Source organism: Salminus brasiliensis, chromosome 20 (assembly GCF_030463535.1).
Source record: "Salminus brasiliensis chromosome 20, fSalBra1.hap2, whole genome shotgun sequence".
NCBI lineage: Eukaryota > Metazoa > Chordata > Actinopteri > Characiformes > Bryconidae > Salminus > Salminus brasiliensis.
In genome coordinates, this window is record NC_132897.1 from 32589102 (window position 1) to 32614289 (window position 25188).

General features: G+C 44.9%; 1 protein-coding gene across 1 annotated transcript in view; it reads left to right on the forward strand.

The window, feature by feature from the left end:
- The window catches only part of LOC140542319 (tetraspanin-15), a 118317-nt gene that overhangs the window by 1246 nt on the left and 91883 nt on the right, over positions 1-25188 (forward strand). Inside the window, exons 3-4 of the mRNA XM_072665254.1 lie at positions 1515-1583; positions 7405-7477. The gene's annotated coding sequence lies outside the window, so the exon portion shown is untranslated. The remainder of the gene's footprint in view (positions 1-1514; positions 1584-7404; positions 7478-25188) is intronic.

Here is a 25188-nt window from a genome sequence, read left to right on the forward strand (position 1 = left end):
CCCAAAGCATGATCAATCCAACAGTTGGACCTTGTTTCCCCTTACATGCCTTTACTCATTGAGGCAGAATAACTTTTTTTTTTTTTTGCATTATGGCTTATTTAGATGTTCCATTGCCAGAGGCCTGTCAATCAGCGGCGTCCATTAGAATATCAGGGCCACCGTTTTCAGATCAGAGAAGATCTCAAGTCTAATCAGAGTGGCACCGGGTTCTCTGTCTTGTTCCTTTGGGATGCAGTGAAGTGGCAGAGCCAATCATCCAACATCAGTACCTGACCTCACTAATGTTTGGCTGAATGCAATCAAATCCTCCTCACAGCAGTCTTCCTGTTTTCCTGAAAGAAACAAATGTCCACAAACTTTTGGCCATGCAGTGCGTCATGCGTTAAATATTCACACTGAATGTCCGGGTATTAAGAATATCGCAACCACCTGAAAAAGACCACCTGCAACCACCTGGGATACAGTAGCATCCACATCCGCAACACAATAGCGACAACTGAGCAACACCACATCAACCGCCGTGCAACACCCTAGCAACTACCTGGCAACACTTTAGAAACCACCTAGCAACAATATGATAATCACCTTGCATACCAAAGCATCCACATAGAAACACTAAAGCAAACACTGAACAACACCCTATTAGCAATCCAGCCACACCCTAGTAACCACCTAGCCACACCCTAGCAATCACTTAGCAACACTACAGCATCCACTTAGCAACAACTGAGCAACACCACAACAGCCACCTTGCAACACCCTAGCAACTACTTGGCAACACTATAGCAACCACCTAGCACTATAGCAATTACCTAGCCATAACCCAGCAACCACACTGCAACATTATAGCAACCACCTAGAAACATGCTAGCAACCACCTGGGATGCCTTAGCATCCACATAGCGAGATTATAACAACCACTCAGCAACGCCATAGAAACCACCTAGAACATAGCATCACTATAGCAACCACCTTGCATACCATAGCATCCACATAGAAACACTAAAGAAAATAGTGAGCAACACCCTATCAACCACCTAGCCACCCCTTAGCAGCCACATTGCAACACTATGGCAACCTCCTAGCAACACCCTAGCAACCACCTAGGATACCATAGCAACAACTATAGCAACCCCCTAGCATCCAACCACCAGTATCGGAAGTAGTCAGAAGGCACACCCCTGCCTGTATCAGGTCTTTACGTCTTCATGTGAAAGGAATGAGGCGAGAGGAACCTGACTGGAGGTCCCGGCGGTTTGTTGATTCCGGTCTGCAAAGCGGCGGTACCCAGTTTTATTACCCAGATCCAAACACTGAACAAGAAAGACGTTTGATGTCTGACAAACTGAACACAAACTTCACCTGAATGTTCAATAGAGCCTCCTGGGCAAAACTCGCCACTTCCCGTGAAAGAGGTTTATCTGCCCTGCTGCACCTTGGCTTAAGCGCGGGTTACCCAGCGGAGGCTCTCGGGTTCTGCTAAAGCGATATATTATGTGTCATTATTGCAGGAGGACTTGAGAGAGAATCCCCCGCTGCAGAGAGAAGCTGTGAGGATAACGGAGGAGAGGAGCGGAGCGGTGAGTGTGGGAACGGAGATGTCATTAATAAGATCAGCACACACACACACACACACACACACACACACACGCCTGACATGCTTATCTCACCCTGCTAAAGCTCTTCTGCTTATAGCTGTTTCTCCCTCTCCCTAATGTGTTCTGCATAAAAGTAAGCTGATGTTTACTCGGGCAAAACTATGTTTATGCAATGAATGGGCAGAAGAGCTGAAGAGGAGAAGGAGCACCATGCAAAAGCTTCAGCACCCCAACCTTTACCAAGATCTCCTTTATTAGAGCTTAATTAGCTTGCTGAGGCTGTTTGTTCACAGACATCGTTAGAAAAAAGGCCAGACGATGCAGATTTCAAAGCTTTATAAAAACTAGCAACCATGGCCCTTAACAGCCACCATAGCAAATGCCTAGCAAAAAAATTTGCAACATCATCGTAACTGCCCAGCAACCACCTAGCAACCACATTGAATCCCAGATGGATAGCCGCACAGGATGGGTCCCATCTGGGTTGTACACTTAACATACTGCAGCAACTGCCTTGCAACCACTTAGCAACCACCTAGAAGCACCATACTAACCACCGTCGAACCACTTAACAACACCACCGCAACCATATGGAATCCTGATAAGCCTAATTGAAAAGTTTTGTTCACGGGTACCATGTTGGCCCCACATATGGATAGCCACCAGGGTCAGTGATGGGACCAGCTGTAGAAACACCACAGCGTCCACCTAGAAAACCCAAAGCAACCACCTGGCCTGATATGATTGGCTTAATCAGGCATGGCTGAAAGCCATACTGTCGTCATTACAGGCTAATTGATGGAAAGTTGCTAATATTACACGGTTAGCCTGTTAGCTAACTATGCTAAGTGGCGTACATAAAAGCATAGCTGAGAACGAGCTGCTGTTTGTTTGGTAGCCGCCGCGTGATAGGGTTAGCAAACTAGCGATGCTAAGAAGTTCATGCTTGTGCCGAGCGAAGAGGGAGGCAATCACGTGTGAAATAGGCTGAGAACCAGTGGTTTGAGGAGCTGTACGTCAGGAACAGCTTTGGAAAAAGTCACTGCGGCTAACCGCGAAGCCATGACACCGTCACAACCCTGCTGCTGATCCATTAATTAAAAGCTCATCTCCTATTGTTGTCATTTACAACCTAGTGGCTCTCATGGAGATTTTTTTTTTTTTCTTTTCTTTTTTTTGTTAGCCCACATTTCTTCTCCGGTTGCGCCTGTTAGTGCTCTGAGACAGATGCAGAGTGCGATAGAGAAACAGATGGCTCCCGCTCCGTCTCAGCTTCCAGGGGGGAGGAAGGAGGAGATACTGCGTTTCTGTCCCGTCTCCCAAGAGTGAATCTAATCACAGTGTAACATACGCGCGCGGTTAGCGCTGTAATTCACATCTCATGCTTGATTTCCTCCCTTCACCTCCTCTCTCTCTCTCTTTCTGGCGTATGTGCCAGCTCAGGAAGCCATGGCCTTCTAATGAGAAGATCTGCCCAAGTCTCTCAGGCCAGAGGTTCTTGGTTAAGGCATGCATTCATTAGAGCAGGGTCTGTGCAGATGCCACTGTGCTTCTTTGTCTCTTTCGGGACTTGGGCAGCTAATCTGCTAATAACCCTTTTAGTTGTTCTCCAAACTATAGCGGCTGATCTATTTACTTGGTTGGTATTTCTGAATGATGAGCTAGGTGCTTATTGTCTAAACCAATGAAGAAACTGCATTTCAGCATATGTCCAGTCGGTGGTATCATGGTGGTGCAACAATAGTGTATTAATGGTATGAATAGTGCGTGGTTTACAGTGATGGCGCAAATGAACTGAAATCACATGTTTTCTTTATATTTTACTGGCCAATTCCGATTTTGGACAAATCCGATTTTCTTTCTTTCATTTCTAAGAGTAATAAATGACAGCAGACGTGCAGGGTCACACTAACATTTAGAACTAGGACAAACTAGCCTTTCGTTCGACCTCCAGAGACGCTAACTGCCCTCCTGTTGGCTGTGCTGAAGCCTAATGAAGATTTCTGAGGAATGCCGACACAGCGACTGTAAGAAAGCGGTCTAGAGGGGGAGCCATTGCAGTCACAGCCATGGTGTGTGTGTGTGGCTGTGTTTGTGCCCCTGACGCCCTCGTAAATGTGACCAGCACAGAACTGGTTCCAATGGAGACCAATGGTCACCGCCCTGTTGTTCTGCACATCTCTAGTTTTCTTAAGAATTCAATTTAACAGTTTTATTTGTTGCAGCTCAGGATACAGGTTTAATGGCTTAAAATATATATATATATAATTAAAGTCAGGTTGGATGGACATGTCAATCTAAGGTGTAGTCAAGCTGTAGGCCTGTAAAACTGAAGGTGAATGAACTGCATTGGACAGGGCTAGTCTTCGGTTAGTTCCAGCAAACCTCCATCTGTACAAATTGAGTACCTTTAACCTCGTCCGTATGCTCATTCTTATTAAAGCAGCTCCGGGTGTGAATGTGTGTGCATGTATTGGAGATCAGAGGAGGCAGAGAGAAGGTGAAGGGAAAGGCCGGAGCTTGGGTCAGTGTCTCAGGGACGGGCGGAGTCCCAGCGCTTATTTGCAAATGACATTTTGAAGTCCAAATCAAATGAGACACCTTGATTTCCCCCTCTTCCCCCCTCTGACTTTCCTACCTGCTTTGAAGTAGAGCAGGAGCAGAAAATCGCATGAGGCGAAGCCACAGGCACAGAGCCATGGGCCGCGGCCAGAGCCGCAGCCGCGGGTCTAACGAGACACGCCGCATTTCTTTTAAATACAACTGTGGAAATCTCTCAAGCTCGCAGGGTCACAGGCAGCCAATGGTCAGCACGATTATTGACTATTCCATCTGTTCCCTTTCAGCTTCAGGAAAACACCACTCGGACATGATTAGATCGGTGTTCTGCTTTTGCGAATACATAATAAGTGCGGTTATTAAAGATCCTGTACGTTGGTTCAACGGCAAGCCATGCGGTTTCGCCGGAGAGGGGATTTTGCCGTGTGCAGACTTAATTTGTGGAATTTTTCATTCCTTGTGGCTTTCACTTACTTTAAAATCACCATCAGTTCATAACAGAGGTGAAAAAGATAACTGTTTAATTATTAAAGTGTCCTCCATGTGCCCTGCGCGGTCAAGAGCATTGGACTGGTGCTGGATTAGTTGAAGGTTTCCATATCATTATTTAATGCATGTTTTGTAGAGAATATTAACTAGTAGTAAATTTATATTAGAAAACTTGAAAATCAAAAAGAGTCATTCTAATAGAAACCGCCACTCAATGACGGGCATTCCCAGTTTAAGCTACAGTCTTATGGTCAAACTGGTTTAGCTGGTTGACCATCTTAGCTCTAGACCAGCATAGGGTTTATAGTGTGTGCATTGTGTCTGTTGGTTAAGCTGGTCTACAAGCATGATCAGCCTGACCGAGCTAGACCACCAGTATGAACAAGCTGACCAGAATCAAACGCAACATACACTATGCTGGTCAGGAGCTGGTTAACCAACTAGCTTACCAGCATAGGGTATGTATTGACCTAGATGACCAGCTTTTCAACCAACTTGACCATCAAAGACAAGCTGAAACCAGCTACCAGCAAAGACTGGTCCTGAGCTGGAGTTTTCAGAGCTGTTTTTTCAGCATAATTCATAATTATCTTAAGAATTTAATTAAACCCCCCCCCCCCCCCCCAAAGATATTTATCCTGCAATAACTATATTAAGATGAACAATGCTGGACGAAGAACAACTGAAGATCTAAAGATAATTATCTCATATCTCAAAAGATTTATCCCGACATATTTATCTCGAGATATATATAAGAACTTAACCGCGTTACCCACTGTGCCCTGTAGATGGCACGAATACACTATTTACTGTCATCGGCCCTATACTATATGGGACTATAAGAGTATATATATATCACTGCCCTTAACTTTATATAACTTATATATATATAGTTATATTATTATAACTCAGATAGGATATAAAAAGTCCTGCTGACCAACACTGACAAAATGCCTTTGTATTTGAGTCAGACTTTGAAAAGGGCTATCGGTAAATTTCCTCTACAGTAGTTTGATCATAAATACACAACTTCCAGCATCCCTGGAAAACAGACAGAATGTTTTCAAACTGCAGCTGATGTGACATTGCTGACATGCTCGGAGGAAAGCACCGGGTCTCCAGCTTCACCGCACCAGCTAACAGATGCCTGTGTTGGCTGGGTGGTGCTGTTGTGAGTGAATGGCTAGGCCACAGGTTCCCAAACTTTTTCTTGTGGCCTTCCCCAAGAGAGAACTTCTGAGAACAAGATTGCTGATCTCAGAACGAATCAACACATGCGTCTAATCTGATTGATCGAGCCGTGTAAGCCCGAACCAGTGTTCCTAGCTCAGCACAGTCTGTCACCTTGGGTAGCTGAAGGACTCTTTGTGTTTGGCGATGGAAAGAGGTGGATTTCTGCTCAAACTGCTGCGGCGGATTACTGCCGCAATCTGTTCATTGTATCTGTCTGAACCATATCGGTCTCATCTTCTCTCCGCTCCGTGTCCACGTAGAGTCTGGTATGATGCTGTGCAGGAGAAGATGTGAAGAGCACAATAGGCTTGAGAGCGTATCGAAAGCCCCATTTATGTGTAATACATGTTATCTGCCCTCTCTACCCTTCACCAGCCTCAGTCAGAGGAATACATGATGAATCAGAAGACCTCTGGTTTGTTTTTCTGCTGGGTCTCGGGTCTGGTTGTGGATTCAGAAGGCAGCTTGGGTTATTAACATGCCGATATTGCAACCAGACTTGAAAGATTTAGGCCACATTCATCTGAATACAAGCTCTCCATCTCCCATACAGTATTCCTCTCACTGCCCCTTTCTTCTCTTCCTATTTCCCTCCCCTTCCGCAGGCCTCTTCTCACTCTTCTTTAAGTCAGCCGTGCACGCCAGTGTTTGTGGACACCCCTTCTGATGAATGCATTCAGCTACTTTAAGTTGCACCCATTGCTGACACATATGTGCAAATGCACACACAGCTTGTCTAGTCCTTGTGGAGAGGAATAGGACCCTCTGGAGCAGATAAACATAATTCCATTGGCACCATGCCTAATGCCAGGTGTGGGCTAGAGGGACATGAAGCCCCCAGCTTTTTTGAACTGTCAGGGTGGTGAAAACCCTGAGCTCACTAACGCTCTTGCTCTTGTCGCCATGCAATCAAAGTCTCACAGCAAAGCTCCTCCAAATCCTTGTAGAAAGCCTTCTTCCCTGGAGTAGAGACAGCTACTCCAACAAAAGCAGGATCACCTCTTTTTAATACCCTTGATTTCAGTAGAGAAACAACAAATGCAACAATTAAGTGTCCCAATACTTTTGTCCATACAGTGTATCTACCAGAGGTGTATCGAGTGTGTGCAACCTGGAGAGCTAAAGCTAAACCTGGCAACTAAAGGGGGGGGGGCAGTTGTCCCACATGCCTTGTCCCTCACGTCTGGTGCTCATCACCTCTCAGACGGGAGGTTCCTGAGACAGCACCGTAGTCGGGGACAGCATCCGTACCCAACTCTACAGACACAGCGTGTAGCCGGAAGATGGACAGAACTAACAAATGTTGTTAGCCAGTGATGGAGGGCTTTCAGTCATGCTTGTTCATTAGAATATTAAGACCACGCCCACACTGTTCTCAGTGTGAAGAGTGCACTGTGGATCATTTGTAATTTGAGTGTTTGATCATATTTCTGCTTCGTGTTTAACTTCGAGTTAAACTTTCACTGAACACCCAGGTTTAGTATGAAACACTAAAACTCAGTATATCAAAATGTGTTCCCAGGGGCTTTAAATGGTGCAGAGCTTACAGGAGGCAGAAGGGAACTGCGGGTGGACTTTCAGCTGCACGCTGTGAGGTAAGCGCACTGCAAAGTTTTGTGTTGCTTAAATTCTTTAAACATTATATTTTGAAACATTTTATAGCACTCAGATCCAGTAAATACATCAATCTGAGTCTTGTAGCATTACCATGCTATTAAAAAGGATGAAAAATGGCTACATAGCAATAAAAAAAAAAAAAATTAAATACCACCGGCTTCATGCTCTGATCTTACGTAAACGAAATATAATATACCCTTATTATTTTTTGTCATTATTGGTAATTGTTTTTATTACAAATGGCAAGTGAGTTACTTAATTAATGCAGATGAATGCAGTATAAAAGAGTTTAGGGTCTGTAATAGCCCCCCAATAGAAATGGCTGGGTCTTTAGAGGTCATTCAGACCTATTAGATGAGAGTGATGGTCTGATGAGTGATGATTAATCAACTTTAAACTACAGACAGCTTTGAGAAGGGAATGCCACAGATCACAGCCTTTTCCCATTCATGCTTGGCTCTTTGCAGACAGATCAGGAAGGTTTTAATAAGTGTTTTAATGAAGCCCAGTTGTTTCACAGTCTCGTTCAGAAGAACGTGTCAGATTGTCAAACTAGATTCCTAAAGAACGCAACCATCCGAGATCATGAGTTCGGTCCCCAGTGTTGCCATAGCCATCCGTGGCAGGCAGCCTAAGACAGCATAAGCAGCCTGGCTCTCTCTAGGTGGGTTATACGGTCTTTACTCTGTCCCTATCGCTCAGCTTGCGTTCTGCTAGCCAGCAGGGGTCTTTGTTAGCTGGCCTAACAGTTCTCCTCCAAGCGTGTTGAGCTGCAATGATGTATTAGTTGCTTAAACACAACCAGTCTTATCAGCTTGGCTCCGAAAAACAATCACGATAGACTCAGGATGACGGATAATGCCCCAACTTTTAAGAACAAGACTGCTGATTTCGGATCAAATCGTGTGAGTCTAATCTGATTGATCGAGACGTGTAGGCCAGGACGTGTTCCTAGCTCAGCACAGTCTGTCACCTTGGATCGCTGAAGGACTCTTTGTGTTCGGTGATGGAAAGAGGTGGATTTCTGCTCAAACTGCTGCTGCGGATTACTGCCGCAATCTGTTCATTTTATCTGTCTCATCTTCTATTCGCTTCGAGTCCAAACAGAGAGTCTTTTATGGTGTTGTGCAGGAGAGGATCTGAACACAAGCCTACCAAAAGCCCCATGCATGTATAAAACATGCTGTCCATATTGAAGACCCCTTTTTTTAAAGAGTGTATCATACTAAACAGTATTCACAATTGGAATGGCACCATTTCAGTCATAGGGATACCTAAACAATGGGACAGTGGTGAGGTCCTGGAAAAGTATACATTTGGATTCTTAAAGGGGCTCTGAAACAGACAAACTGTAGTTATTGTGGCATAGATGAATTATGCGTAAAATCCCATGAACCTCAAAGACTTTTGTCCCAACTTCAAAAGAAAGTCAGACATAACCAAAGCAGAGCTGTAAATTCGTTCTTTTTGCTTTCCTAAAGTGTACATACACCCAGCCAACTAGCGAAAGCCCTGCTAGCTCTATTCAAAGCTTGCGAAACGGTAAGACGTGACAACGATGTCTATGGAGAATGCAGTGTTGTTGCTTCTGGAGAGCAGCTCATCATTATGTTGGTATGTGAACCAGGCCTCGAGGCTTTGCCAGTGCCAGTTATCACAAAAGGGGAGCCCAAACTCAGACCATGCAACTGTGCAAATTCCAGGGAAGAAGCTAATACTAGCAGGCTTAAAACTTACATTGCCATTTCTTCTGCCCATCGGACCGTTCCCTCACCAACATACGGGACTACCTCAGCTCTCAGAAAAAGCCAAACCCAGGAAAGTGAGAGAAGGCAAGGCCAAAACCTAACCGGCTACAATCTGTTCAGTTTGCAAACAGCACATCGCGCTGAGAGGACACAATGAGAGGACAGCAGCACTATCCAGAAAGACTCTGGAGTGAAAACTATGCTATTGCTTTGCCATCAGCTGCCAGAGGGAGCAGTTGCCCGTGTTTTCTTCAGGTGGATGGATGGTGCTCGCTTTCTTTATCACTCTAAAAGCAATGCTGGCAGGGACAGGCGTCTGTTAGCTGGTACGATGGAGCTGGGGACCTGGTGTTTTCCCCAGTGATAGATAATCAGGTGGTGGCTGGTTTCACGTGTATCGGAGGAGAGTCCTTACTTTCCTAGTGTCGGGAGCATTAGTAGTGCTAAGTGGAGCTACGAATGGGTGGGTTAACTGGCAGTACCAAAATGGGAGAAAATAAGGGACAATTTTTACAAAAAAGAAATAAAAAACAATGCCATGCTATAACATCTGGCTTCTCTCAGCTCGTTATTCTGCTGTAAACCAGCCAGAGTTTGTTTTTTTCTTCACACAAGCCCTCAGCAAAAGAAAAATCAGCGTATTTTATATAACAATATAACTATATCCGAGCTCATGGAATTTCATTTGCACCGTCTATCTTTTCGAACACTGCTTAGCTTCCCTGCCCGTCGTCTAAGATGTTCTCAAAGAGGACGTTGAGCAAAGCATCATAAGCTGCTGAGTCCTGCTGAGAGGTCACCCGCGGAATTCTTCTTTCCCTTTATTATTTTCAGCCTAATGAGAGGAGGCTAAAGGGTGTTGTTTTGCTCAGCAGTAGACTTAAGTGTTGCACAGCTCTCAGACTCTCGTAAATTGCCTACTCTTATATTCATGGGTCCGGTGAAAAAACACATTCCTATTACAACATGAGGTCGGCGTACAAATTGCACCTGACCTCACGCACATGTGGAGCGCTGAACATTCGCATCCTCCGTGCTTCCATCACCCCTCTTTAGAGTCGCTTTCCGGTCTGACGGATTTTGCAGGGTCTCAGTTTTCGCCTTGGCAGCGCCGGCCCAATTGCTCTCTCGGCGGCGAGCACAATGTTCGGTGTCCTCGGCCAGCTGTAATGAAAATGAAGGAGATGCATTAGAGATGGCATGTTCTGCGTGGAGGCAGCAAACGCTGAGTCAGGCGGTGCCTAGGTCACACTCGCCACCTGGCATGACTGACAGCTCCCTAAACACCCGGTGGAAGTACAGGCAGTGGGGGGATGAATATGGATGGGACGTCGAGCGGCTTAGCAGGGGCGACGCTGAGCATTTCTCCGAAGCGAAATTGAGATCATTTCATCCCAAAATTGCTCCCATCATGGCATCCCTCATAGACACATACTGACACCTAGTCAACAGATATCTGGTGGGTAATGTCCTCGCCATTCAACACCAGCAGAGTTTCTGCGAAAGCCTTTTGCATCCACGGTAGAGCGCAAAAATGGTATTGGGAAGAGGTCAGTCCAAGATACACTTTAGTCCAGATTTGGAGCTCATCTGTTGCACAATATACAGAGCACATAGTTCCATATGCTGGCTCATAATCCCAGCTAATGTTGATGTTTTAACGTAGGTGATTAGCATTAGCATTAAGCCTACAAATCATGAAACAACACTTGAGTATGTTTAGTTATTGACAATATACCCAATATAGAGTAAGAGGAGGCTGCCCCTTCAGATGAGCTAATTAGCTAACTCTGCTACTTTGCTAGATCAGATAGGGCCTTCATCTTAGGGCCTTCAGACTGTAAGAGAGGGGGTGAAGGGGGGAGGAATATTTTTGGCTGCAGTTCGACTGGAGTCTTGCTCTGTGGTAGGAAGCCAAGTCCCCCCTCTGATGTGTGGTCAGGAGCCGGGAATGATAGATGACAAGGTTAAAGAGGAGGTGACGGGGTGATGGAGGGTTGCGCAGACTTGTCAAAGACATGTGGACTAGGCAGGGATGGTATTTATAGGACGTTAGATTAGGGAGGAATGGTTTCAGGCATGTTCCTCCTCCGAAGAGTTCAGTTATTTCATAACCCCTCATAGATAACAGAAGATCTTTTCTTTTCAGTGGACAATAAGTCCTTTATGGTAATTTGATAGAAAATGGTTATGAAGGTTGAGTGAGGTTAAGCTTCTTTAACCAAAGTTAGCCAGGCTTGGGAGAATGTCTTGAATTTCTTAGTTAATCTACCCAGCTAACAGCTAACAGTTCAGCTAAACGCTGATTATACCACAATTTTAACAGAACCCTAAAACGTGACAGTTTTGTTTATGTTACACTTTTTCTGAAACGCAAGTACCTCAGTACCTAATCAGTATTGATCCTGGACTGATTTTCTGGAGTCTTTCCCCTTTTACATTTAATACTCCTGACACTCCCAGGGTGAAGACTGACATGTGCAACCAGCCACAAATAACCACCCTTGACTTGTATGACACTAGCGATACGTCATGGCATGGACTGTAGTAGGTGATGGAAGGTGTTTATCATCAGGTTATCCGATCCACTGTGGTGCGTCAATTGCTCTGTACCACTCGCCGGTGTTGCCATTCCTCTCTGGCATCAATGGCCCGGGGGGCACCACCGTTATACTGTAACGCCGTTCGTAGGCACTCAGTGTGCGAGAAGCCCATTCTCTATACACCTTCACTACGGTGGCTATAGAACATCCCACAAAGTAAACGGTTTCCACAATGCTACCACCCTTCGTCTACTGTCACAGTCATATCAGAATATTATGACCACCCCTGGTTTGGAATGAACTTGTCCAGGGACATCACAGATGCCATATGACAGTGTTTGCTGCATGTTAATGAATATGCGAGCACACCGGTCAGTTGTAGCAGAGTGCAAAATAATCTCCATGGTCAGGAAGTGGTAGGCCACATAAAACTTGGGTACTTGGGTAACTGCATTGTGCCAAGGGTAAAGTTTGGTGGAGGGGGGATTATGGTGTGGGGTTGTTTATCAGGAGTTGGGTTGGGCCCCTTAGTTCCAGTTGAAGCTGTTATAGCTGCAAAGGGTGACCTGACATCATATTAAACCCTATGGATTTAGAATGGGATGTCACTCAAGTTCATATGTGTGCGAAGGCAGGCGAGCGAATACTTTTGGCAATATAGTGTATGTGGACAGATTCTAAAAAACAGGAGCAGTCATCTCAGGAGCAGTCATATTTCCCTGACTGCCAGCCAGTGACAAGCCCACCCCAAAAACAATAAAATCAAAGCATAGAAATGACCAGGAATCACCTAGGCAACAGCCGCATCGCTAGCATACCAATTCTGGCTGTGGAAAGATTAGCCAGCCCTCATAAGCCCTCCTCGTCAAGCGCACAATGCCGCTGTAATTACCAACAAAGGCAGGCGGTGGACTACCTGACTTGAGCTGCCTCGCAAAAAGCGGTGCTGCACAAGGGCCCTCCCGCTGCAGAGTCTCGCTCGGAGCTCTCTTGGTCACGCACCATCCGTAGAGGCGGCTGCTTTAGCTGAAGAGGACTCTAAGAGGAGTGTAAGAACGTGTAAGAGAGCTAATGAGAGACAGGGAAAGGTAAAGAAAAAGAGGGATAAAGTGAAAGTACGTAAAGCAACATGGGGTAAATTCTAGATTCGAGTAGACGATGCTTTTGGTGATCTTCTCAGTCATAGCGTCGTCATTTGCGAATTCTGTCAGCCTGGTCCGTTAAAGTCCCTTTTTTCACCATTGGGCTGTATCATTGGGTGATCACTGGTTTAAGCCCTGGTGATAGCCTTCACCTCTGCAGTAGTGTCAACAACAAAAACTTTTCCTGAGGCGCTACCTGGTAGCATTTCATCAGCTTTGACCAGGACTTTCATTAGCAGGCTGGGTATTATGTAGATTCTGGAAGCGTAAATAGAACGAGTCAAGACTGTGATGTAATGTGTGTGATGGGGTTTTGGAATTGGCCTGTTTTCCAGCTCCAGTTTCCAGTTTTGGTTCTGCTGGATGTTTTTCGGAAGGATGAACAGCAGTGTTTAAGGCTCACGGTTTATCACTTCCATGTATTGAACTCTCATTATTCAACATTACTCAACTATGGCAGAGTTTAGTACAGTTTTTGATTGTGGGACACCTTCAGGCAGCTTCTCTGCTGTGTCATGAGGTGCTAAATTGAGTTGCTGGAGAAAGGAGCTGCTGGCTGTAGGTTAGGATCTGCCTCTGAGTACTTCATGAAAACGTGGTGTCCTACTGCATTTTGGCTAGTGGCATGCTGGAGTGTAACCTCGTCCTCTGATGCCAATGCTGCAGTTCATCACTGTCCTTCTTTCAGAAGTGTCTTCTCATATGAAAGGCTTTGTAGAGTTTGAGATTTCCAGTCTAGCTGAAGATCATCACCCTCAAGTCACCTTACTAAAGTTGGCAATCTTGATGAGCTAGCATTTAATATAGCTTACATAAACTCTTCATCTTCATCTTTGGGCAGGTCCTCCAGGTACCCCAAACCTGGAGCCATCCAGCTTGGGAACAAAGTATCCATTTTTTATCTGTAGCGTGTGAGGTGTGCAGATTGCTTATGTGAATGTGATTTAATCTTGCTCAAATACTTTTTTTAATGGTTAAGCTAAATCCATTAGACCATTTCTGGACTAACTCACCCTGGAATTGCTAATCATCTTCACGTGCCGCTCTCCAAAACAAGACCACAAGACCTCAAGACATTGGCGGGATATTTACATGAGTACAAATGGTTTTCAGATTAACAATGATGTCGGCAGCTGAAATGATACCGTTTGGTTGAGGTTAAGTAGTCACCCCAAATCGTCTCGTAGGGCAGCATTAGCACAGTGCTTTAGTGGACACTTCTACTTGGCACAGCCAAGAATTCTTGGATGAGGGACAAAAATGTTCAGCCAGTCCTCAACCACCCAACAGTTGCTAAGAAGTCTGACGCAACGCGCAACAGCTGTAGTCTGCATCTATTTAGGAGCCGTAGTGGGATATTCTATACCCCCTGAGTACACAAGCTCACTGCAGGTCAAAGTCAGAAGCATGGTCTGTTACAATTGTGCAGACTTTATGAATACATGAGTAGATCATCAGTAGAACATCAAAAAGAAAATCCAGAAAATCGAAATATATAAATTGATTTGCATTTCATTAAGTGAAATAAGCATTTGATCTCCTACCAACCATTACTGGTTCTGGCTCCCACAGGCCGCATTAAAGATACCTGTGACACAGAATCAATCTATCAATTAGACTCCAACCTCTCCACCATGAGCAAGACCAAAGAGCTGTCAGGGACAAGATTGTAGACCTGCACAAGGCTGGAATGGGCAACAAAACCAAAAGCAAGGCAGCTGGGACCATAGTCACCAAGAAAACCATTGGTAACACACTACGACAGTGCCGCCGCAAGGTCCCAGTGCTCACATGTGCAGGCCCGGCTAATGTTTGCCAATGGACACATGAATGATTCAGAGAGTATTTGGGAGAAGGTGCTGTGGTCAGATTAGATCAAAATCCAACTTGTGTTTAGAGAAAGAGAGATGCTGACTATGACCCCAAGAACATCTTCCCCACCATCAAGCATGCAGATGCTTTGAGGGTGTTTGTCTGTTTATCTGGGCACAGGGCAACAAGGGAGGATGGACGGGATGGACGGGCATGTACCGTAAAAGCCTGAGTGAAAACTTCCTTTCCTCTGCCAGGACACTGAAAATATGGGGAAGTGACCCAAAACATATAGTTAAACATATAGTTAAAACAACAAAGGAGTGGCTCAAGGAGAAGCACATTAAGGCCATGGAGTGGTCTAGCCAGTCTCTGGACCTTAATCCCATAGAAAACCTGCGGAGGGAGCTGATGTCCTCCTGATATGTGTGCAAACCTGGTCATCAACTACAAGAAACGTCTGACCTCTGTGTTTGCCAACAAGGGTTTTGCCACCATGGTATAGGTGTGTGGTCAAATCTGGGGTGTCCTAGATTTATGCTGTTGGCACCGAATTTTGGCCCCTGTGCTCCCAAACCAGGCTACGTTTCATGTCCAGTGTTGATGAGCCGAGTCTTTGACTCGTCTGGCTCAAGGTTCAACATGTTCAGAGATGCTTTTCTGATCATCACAATTGTACAGAGGGGTCATCTGAGTTACTGTAGCCTTTCTGTCGGCTCCGACCAGTCTGACCGTTCTCTGTTGACCTCAGAACCTCCGCTCATTCTGAGTAACTCAGTAATTCCTGTGCTGAAGGTCCCAGGTGATCAGCAGTTCTAAAAATACTCAAACCACTTCCCTCTGGAACCAAAAATCAAGGACTCATTAGACCTGATGACCCTCTTTAGTTGCTTCAAGGTCCAGTTTCGATGCTTGTGTGTCCACTTTAGGTGCTTCTAATGGTGGACGGAGGTAAGCAAGTGTTGTTTTGCACTCCGCCTGTAGACATGATTAAAATCCGTGCCCTGTTCCACAGTAGCCTTCTTCTGTTGGCTCAGCCCAGTCCAGCTAGAGTTCCTATTTGTAGCATTTTTAGGTGGTTTGACCCTGTTTACACTTGGTCTCTTAATGCGTCTTAAGTATCAGGATTATCAAGACACCAGTAATAATTGCCCTGCAACAAACAAATGAGCATATTCCCATATCCCACACAGCGATCGAGAGCTGTACATTATTGTCATGGTATCCCTAGGCGATACGTCATCTTGGTACACAAGCCCTTTATGAACTGTTCTAGAAACAACACACCAACATAACACTAGTGTGATATAACCTGCCTGTGTCAGCCCCAGGCACCAAGGCCAAGTAGGAGGGCTTGTGGAGGATCCTTATTGATCCCTCACCCCTGTCAGGTTCGCGGGCCGAGCATTAATTGAAATACCTTCTCTGTGGCTCTGCAGACCCTGACTGGTCGGTCTGGCTGTAATTGCCATCCATCTGAGTGACCTTCACATGATTAGCTCTGGTCTGACCTGACCCCACGGTACATTACTCTCTGGGGAGGTTTCAGTCATTCTGCGATGTTCAGGTTTCAGTTGAAATGAATGGATGTTGAAAGTGTGAGATTAATTATTAGACCAGTGGTCTATCAGCTTCAGTACTGCAATACTTATAGGTGTATGCTAATATTTAGGCCTATTTATGCAATTCAGGTCCATTTAGGTGAAATAAAGTACACACAACCTCTGAAGCAATGTATATATATATAAAAAAAACAATCCCGTGCCCCGGACACAAATTAGTAAGGCTTCGGCAGATGGCCTTGCACAAGGATAATCGGGCTATGAATGCCTGTGGGGTGTTTGATGGGATTCATAGATTAAGAGGAGGTGGTAGGGTGCGGTGAGTGTCTCGTTGGATGTGTGGAAAATGGGTTGTAAAGGAGTGATCCCATTTGGGCGTGCCAAAGACTATAGAGTGAGAGAAGTAGCTGAATTTGTAGGTGTATTGAAGCATATGGTCATACTGGTCTACCAGCAGTGGCAAAAATCCCAGTCTTTATTTACAGCCCAATCATCCTCATGCAGCACCATCTGCAAGGGCCTTGAAGGTCGCCCCCAAATGTTTTTAATGGGAAATAAATGTATTGAATCAGCAACGGCTGCTCCTTGTTACTCGTTTACTGTAGTTACTAGCACCTCAACTTTGGACACACCTGCGACTTTTTTCACTCATTAAATTCCTGCCCTTTTTTTTTTTTTTTTTTTACAGTTTCCTTCTTTGACTTGAGAGAGAGAAAGCAAGACGACAGGAGAGGTTTGAGAGAGTGAGACGTAGCAGCGGATATACACTGAGATACAGCTAATTAACACCACCATGCACACACCTCCTGCTCACACTCTGTCATTCCGTTAAAAGCTCTCAGACTGAGGCTGTAGAGTGCTCAAGTGCAAGTACATCACGAAAGGTTAAAAAAAATGAGAGAAAAATGGAGGGAAGAGTGAGTTAGGCTCCATGTGTACTCAGTGGGAGGGAGAGACAAAACAGCGAGGGCTTGATGGTGGAGGCAAGAGAAGAGAAGATGGGGCGGGGGGGCGAGACGTCTAACAGCGGCAGGAGCGCCCACTGAAATGTCACCGTGACGTCGGGACGTCCTCTTTCTCTTCTCTCTCCCTTTTTTCTGTCTGTCACGTCCCTCACTTTTCATCACTTGCTTTCTCCAGCTCTCACCTTATCTCGTTCCGTCTCGCCCCATCTCTCTGCATTCCATTCAGTGTGATTGAATAGGCTTTATTTGCATGATCGCATTTAGTTCCGCCGCCGCCGAAAGCCCTTGCGAAAATGTTAAGAACCCACTCGTAGGCTCTCTTTTGATGTATTTACTCTCTTTATGACTCTGTACTGGGAGATAACATTGCAAGGTACGCGGTAGGGCTGCAATAAACAATAGTCAATAATCAATTATTTGGATTATGAATCGCTCAATTAACAAATAATTTGTTTGTAGCAATTGGCTTGTAGCTAAATTTTGTTTGAAGTTACAACGAAACCGGAAGCCATTTAACACTACTATTTACTACCCCCACGCCCAACGCTAATAGCAATGAAAGCTCAAGTGAAAGTTTTACCAGGAGACTCACAATTCTGTTACCCTCTCCTGTCATGTCCGTCCAGCTTAGTTCTCGCCTAGTGAGGGGAGTGGTCACCTTATTGACTTGTGTTTAGTAGTGTCTAACCTTAGCCTATTCAAACTAGCTGAGGTTATCTTTGGGTAAATAGCGAAGCACTTTTGTAAGTCGCTCTGGGTAAGTGTGTGCACTGCCTGGAGATGTAGTATCCAAAGATTGGCTGTAATAGTGTTTGTGTGCGCTGCCCTCGAATGCATTTGAGAAATACCAGCTGCAGTATCATGACAATGGGATATATAGGATGTATTAAAATGCAGGGGCAAAAAACACATTGTTAAAAAGTTTTAACCATTCACAGCATTTCTTGTTAAAAAGTGATTTGTGAAGTTGTACTTTCCTGGCCATTGTGTAAGAACAAACATCAGCAAAAGATCAGGTTCTTCCTGAGGGGGAACTCAAGCTGGCCCTACTGTTGAAGGTTACAGTGGAAAAGGGAGTTTCCTATGAAGTCTTTTTTTCCCCCCTTTTATGGCTTGGGCTAAAAGTTCATGGTGAAGTATGGAAGTGTCTTTCTATCAGTAAGCCAAAGGAAATCAAGAAAGCCCTGAAGCTCAAAATCAGAATTTGTGTGAAAGATCTGGCGAATGTTAAAGTTTCTGAGATGCTCTCATCTACACCTACATGATTTTCTCCTTAAATGGACACTCTTCAATGTGAGGGCGTTGAAGCCCTCGTCTGAGGATGTGTTTGGATGGCGGAAGGAGCTTTAGGATGGGTTTCTAGGGGGTAGACTGTTTTGAAATCTTTGACAAAGCAAAATCTCCCTAAGAGTACAAGGGAGAACCACTGGGATGATTCCAGACTCACATGAAGAAGAATTACTAAAAGGAACCAAGACTCAGAAGGAAACAACTCCCGATGAATAAGTGGAAGAACCCTTGAGAGGGACCAAGAAGAGGAGGAGCCACAGCTCTTAAGGGAAAAAAAAACTTTCAGAGAGGAACTAAGACTGAAAAGGAAGAAAATCCCAATGGATAAGAGGAACAACTACTGAGACGAACCAAGACTCAAAAAAGAAACTATCTAAGAGCATGAGGAAGAACCATTTAGAGGAACCAAGACTCACAGGGACTGAACTCTCTAAGAATAAGAGGAGGAACCTTTGAGAAGGCCCAGGCTCAACAGTGGAAACTCCCTTAGAGCATGAGTAGGAGCCAAGACTCAAAAGGATAAAAAAATCCTAAGAATAAGAGGAAGAACCATTGAGTGAAACCAAGACTCGAATTAGGAATAGTTACTGGGAGACAAGGAGAAACTTTCTAAGAGCACAAAGACCAACAATTAAAAAAGAACCAAACCTTAGGCAGCAAACCCATCCGTGTCACTACCCCAGTTTGCAACTTGGGTCACTTAGCTGAAAGACCGGTGACCAATGGTAAAGTCATGGTGGATTTCATCCAGGATGATAGACATAGGCCATAAAGGAACACATCGACATACAACAGTGGTTCTCAAACTAGTCCTCAGGGACCACCAGACGGTCTACCGTTACGCTCCAACCAAACTCTCAACCCTTGAGGATAGAGGAAAAACCGTCCAGGTGTCCCTGAAGAACAGTTCTGAGAACCACTGATTGAGAACATGCAATACATAAAGGGTTAGAGATAGAGATGGTAGAGATAAAACACGTTAGGACTTATTAACGTCTCAAGACTAAAGTGTGAAGGAGCCTAATAAGATGGAAGTGTGCATGCGTTTGTGTGTCTTGACAAGAAAGAGGTTTCACGGCACTAGTCTAAATTTAGCTAATTGCTTTGGCAGACTTTTAAACATGCTGCCACTGAAGTCACAGCGTTGATTTAATACTTCATTTAATCTCTCGAGCTGCTGAAAGAAAAAGCCGAGAGGAGGAACATGCCTAGATTAACTCCGAACCACTGAAGCGAGTGGAGGGAGGGGTTGTTTTAAATAGATTGTTTGAGTGCCCTGCTAGGCGGTACAATTGTGGAAAAGAGAAGGAGGAGGAGATTTCATGCCGTGTAGCGTTCATCAGAGAATAGAGAGCAATTTCATAGGGAATATAGTTTTCCTGCTGGATTGCTATAGCAGCAGGCAGCGCAAACTGCCGTTAACGCTGTGGTGTTAGTTTATAGGCCTCAGAGGACGTGTTTTCATTTTGTAGTTCTTCATAAGCACCTGAATGAGCTGTGCTTTGCCCTGCGGACGTTTCCTCCTAAATCATTTGAATTACCAGGTTCTTCAGTAGCTCAAACAGAAACCTTCCTATGCCACATGTGAGCTTACAGTCATGGAGTTAAGTGGCTTTGGCAACAGCTGGCTTCAGTAGTTGGTGGAATAGTTGAGTAGCTGTTCGTGGTGTATAATATTGCTGACGTATCAGTGACCTTCACCTAACTTGGGAACGTCAATGAAATGCATAGAAGCGTTGGCGTGTTTTCAGGCTGGTCAGTGTTGTCTCGGCCTTGACCTTATGTTAAATCAGTCTTGTCTTGGTTACGGGGTGAAGCTTGCTCAAAAACAGTGAAGTGTAGATAAATATCTTTAGCATATCATATCTAACCATCATTGGCTTCTAAAAGTAAGAAAGCAGAGCCGAACTGAGGTTGTCCACTCTTGGTCTTGATCAAAGTACAAAGTCTCTGTCTTGACTTAAACTTGTGTCCATGTCTCGGTGTCTGACCTGACTCTTCTCTCCGGCCTTCACTCGGACTACATTTAAACAAAGTATTGGTCTTTGTCTTTGTAATGACTTGGTCTTGCCCACTCCTGATCTGTCTTTACTTAGAGTCAACTGCTGCAAAATCGACGTCTTGACCTGGTCTGGTCCACTTCTAGTCTCAGTCTTCACTCAGGGTTGATCTAAACAAAATCTTGGTCTTGACTTGCTCTTGCTCACTCCCGGCCTCGGTCTTTACTCCGGTTTAACCAAAACAACGTCTTGGTCCTGAATTGGTCTTATCCTTCTCCTAGTTTTAGTCTTTACTCCGAGTCGACTGCTGCAAAATCTTTGCCTTGACTTTATCTTGCCCAATTCTGGTCTTGGTCTGCACTCAAAGTGGACTATAACAGAGTCTCAGTCTTGACTTGGTCATGCCCATTTCTGATCGCATTCTTTACTTGAAGTTTAATAGAACAAAATCTTGGTCTTGACTTGGTCTTGCCTACTCCTGGCCTCGGTCTTTACTCCAGTTTAACCAAAACGAAGTCTTGGTCCTGAATTGGTCTGGTTCTCTGGTTTTAGTCTTTACTCCGAGTCGACTGCTGCAAAATTTTGGTCTTGTCCACTCCTGGCCTTTGCCTTTACTCCGGTTTAACCAAAAAAAAGTCTTGGTCCTGAATTGGTCTTGTTCTCTGGTTTTAGTCTTTACTCCGAGTCGACTGCTGCAAAATTTTGGTCTTGTCCACTCCTGGCCTTTGCCTTTACTCCAGTTTAACCAAAACAAAGTCTTGGTCCTGAATTGGTCTTGTTCTCTGGTTTTAGTCTTTACTCCAAGTCGGCTGCTGCAACATCTTGGTCTTGACCTGATCTCGTCCACTCCTGATCTCTTCCTCTACAAGTGGTTCACTAGAGCAAAGTCTTGGTCTTGACTTGATCTCGTCCACTCCCGGTCTTGGTCTTTACTTGGAGTTGACTGTTGCAAAGTCTCAGTCTTGCACTCAAACTTGATGGGTCCAGGGTTCGCTTGTGACCTGACTACTAAAGCGGCAGACTTGACTAGGACTCGGTGTCGAGTCTTGGTCTTCATTCAGAGTCGACTAGAAAAGTCTCGGCCTTGACAGAAGACAGATTCAAAAGACGCACTGAAAGCGTTCAGTTCTGGTTTTCCGTTTTTGTGCCGCGTTCGTCTTTGTTCAAACTAGAGAAAAGCAAACAAAGGGGAACAAAGTCCTGTCCATCAGAAAAGGACATGACGCATGATTGCTTTTCTGCCAGCGTGTGATTGCTTTTCTGCCAGCGTGCGCGTACGTGCATATGCACGTTTGCGTGCGTATGGTTATTGTGCAAATGCATGTGCGTGCTTTCGCATGCATGCATGTGTGTGTGTGTGTGTGTGTGTTTACATATATTTTCTGATGCAGGTCATCAATGGTTTCCGCAGCGTTATGAATGGTCAGGTCAGGCTCCAGGAGCAGGCCTTTAATTCCATTACCGAGGGCAGAGACGAGAGCCCACCATCAGGGGGGAGAATACTCTTCCATCATGGTGTCACCTGGTATTTACAACCATTCTCATTCCCCTGCACACACACACACTTACACAGTGACACACACAGCAGCCTGCCAGCCCACTCTCAGCACTTTAATACAGTCACACCGACCCTCGCTGTCTCCCTGTCAGAGAATCACAGCTCCCTGCAGACAAACCATCTCGCTCGGCCTCATTCTCTCTCTCTCGCTGATGCATAAATCACCAGCACATCTCTGTTCAGCACATTTTTCTCCCCCTCGGTTTATTTATTTATATACATATTTACTTATTTCACAAAGATAATGGATAGTTCAGGACCTGCTCTAAATCATCTGCCTGCATCCGTCGCTCAGAGGAGCATAAGTACAGGCAAAGAAATACACAGCGTGCATTGTTTTGGAGGAAAAACTGATGAGGGGATCAGGGGTTTCTGCTCTCGCGCTGATAGGCTTGTTTTGGTTTCGCAACCTAATGATGGACGCCTTCACTCCTGTCAGCACCTCTTTGTACCACATACTGAGAGTTATGATGAACGGCTACTGAATGCCAATTCAACCCAAGACTTTCCTTTGTGGAGGAATAATGAAAAGAAATTATTTCAGTTGATTCGCCAATTATGTTTGAGCCTGCAAGGGACTGTAAAAAAAACGGTTAGTTAATGCATTACTTGAAATTATTACAGCTAATGGTCGACACTTCAACCACTTCTGACAGTGTGACTGTCAACAAAGTCAACTTTCCACAATTTTCCACTTTCTGGCTTTTTTAGTTTTGCACTGAAGCTGTAATGTAGCAAACAAATACCAATGCAGAAAAAGATGAAATTCTCTCCCTGAAACCAACGCCAGATTTCCAGCTACAGGTCCGTACTATATACATATAACAAACGGCAGTTAGCTACTTGTGGAATTGCTAAAAAGACTAATCGAAGTCTTAAAGACCTTCAGACAGATATGACCTTTGTGGAAGAGTCACCACAAAATTTAGCATCAGAGGTTTTCAAAAAAAGAAAATGTCTAAATACATTTTGGATGTGAGCTTTACACAAGATACCTACAAACAAACAGTGCAGTCTGAAAACAACCCAGCAGAATGGCCCAACAGGCTCAGCCAGCATTTAGGTCGAAAAATCCACCCAGCAGTTTTTAGAGTTACACTAAAACTACACCCGGCATCAAAACAAACAAAAAAAGAAGATGGGCTCTGTGTGGCCTGAGGGCCGCAAGTTTGAATCCTGAGTCATGCTGCTTCGCCATCAGCAGCCAGAGCCTGAGAGAGCACAATTGGCCACGCTCTCTCTGGGTGGGTGGAGGGTGCTCTTTCTCCTCATCACTCTCAGTGTGATGCTGGCTGATGCTGAGGTGAAGATCCAGCATTGACTGCCTAGTGATTCTACACTGGTTGCAGTTTCAAAAAAGAGGCGGCGGCTGACTGTGATAGTGGTAATTGGGTAATTGGCTTAGCTAAATTGGGGAGAAAACCGGGTCACAGTAAGAAGAAGTTGATTACTGGCAGGACAACTTCTTACTCATACCCTGCTTCGTCTGCTGAATTGAAAACTTCTTTCTGTGGGATTTTTTTCTTTTGCAAAAATTGATTGCTCTCGACAGCAGGCTCCCTCTCTTTGCCACTCGGAAGGAGAATAATTTAGCTTATCTTGGGCTTGTCAGTGTGGGCGGCTGCGGCCTGGGGTGAGCGATAAATGCTCGTGAAGGAAAAAACACTCAGGACAAACAACGTGTTAGCAAGGCAACAATGTTAACTTAGAACTGAAAGATACAAATGATAGATCTGCTGGATCTGATGGGCTCATATTGGGATATTTAAACTGAAAGCTCTGCAGCAGTTTGCTTAGCTCGGGGATCTCGGGTTCTCCATCTCCATTTCTGCAGTTGTCTTGCTGGACAATAGGAGGATTTAAAGCTAAAGGAGGAATACACTATTTCAAATTAGGGACACCTCCAAATTGAACACTTAAAACTCACACAGGTATGCGTCGGCTTCATCGTTTGAATGAACAGAGCATTTGTCTTGCGTTTGCTTCATTTGTGAAGAGAACAAAAAGTCAATTCATGGAAATTAGTTTCTGCTTACTTTGTTATATGACTTTTGAAAAGTAACTGCTGCATCATTTAAGGTGGACTAAATGAAAGTAAAAGGCAACTTCAGCCTTATTATTTAGTCAGTATGTCTAGCTTAGCCAGAAGGCTAGCAGTTTTGAAACCGGTAATCAGCGGTAAAGACTGCATAGAGTTATTACCTCTCTTTCGACAGTGTATAAACTGGTAGCAAACAGCTGTTGAACTGATACCTGCCTTTCCCTCAGAGGGAGTTGGAAAAACTAAGAGGCTAAGAGCGAGGTGGGGTCAAGAGGCGAATGAGTCTTTTGACCGCCTTGCTCATTAGAAGGTGTTGGAAGGGGGAAAGCCTTTGTCTCATTGTGATTCCACCTGCAAGTCCGCAGTCTGAACAAATCTGACAGCTCTGCTGCGGCTTGTGAATTACACAGCGTCTTCGGCAGCGTTCTCCTGGGTCAGTCTGAGACCAGGAAACGGAGGTTAGATTTATGGTGTGCTCGAAATGCCTCAAAAGATGTAACATTTTTTGGACACCTGCGCCAGATCAATGTTTTTATGCCACAGGTGTTAAGGGAAAAGCTGCAATTCCTGCAATAGCCATTCCAAAGCTGTCCTGTTAACCCGTCAGTGGAACAGTATCTCATTTTTGCACTGCTTCTTTTCTGACGTTGGCTTAAATAGGTAACATGGTTGAGCTGTTGTGTCATGCAATTAGCATTTCACAACATGTGCTTAGCTAGCATCCATGTCAGTGGTTGCACTTTCAGGAGCTCCTTTCAGAAGCTGCACAGTAACCCACGTGTGCAAATGCAGCATCTTGTTGAGCATCACTTATCTGAGCAACTTGGACAAGGGCCAGATTGGCATGTTCTAGACGACTGGCTCAGAACATCTCCAAAACATCAGGCAGGTCCTGTGGAATCTTCCTGGTATGCAGTGGTGAGTACCTACCAAAAGGGCTACAAGGTAGGACAACCAGTTAACCGACGACAGGGTCGTGAGCCCAGGGTTCATTAATGTGATCCATTGAGGCCTCACCTCACAACTTA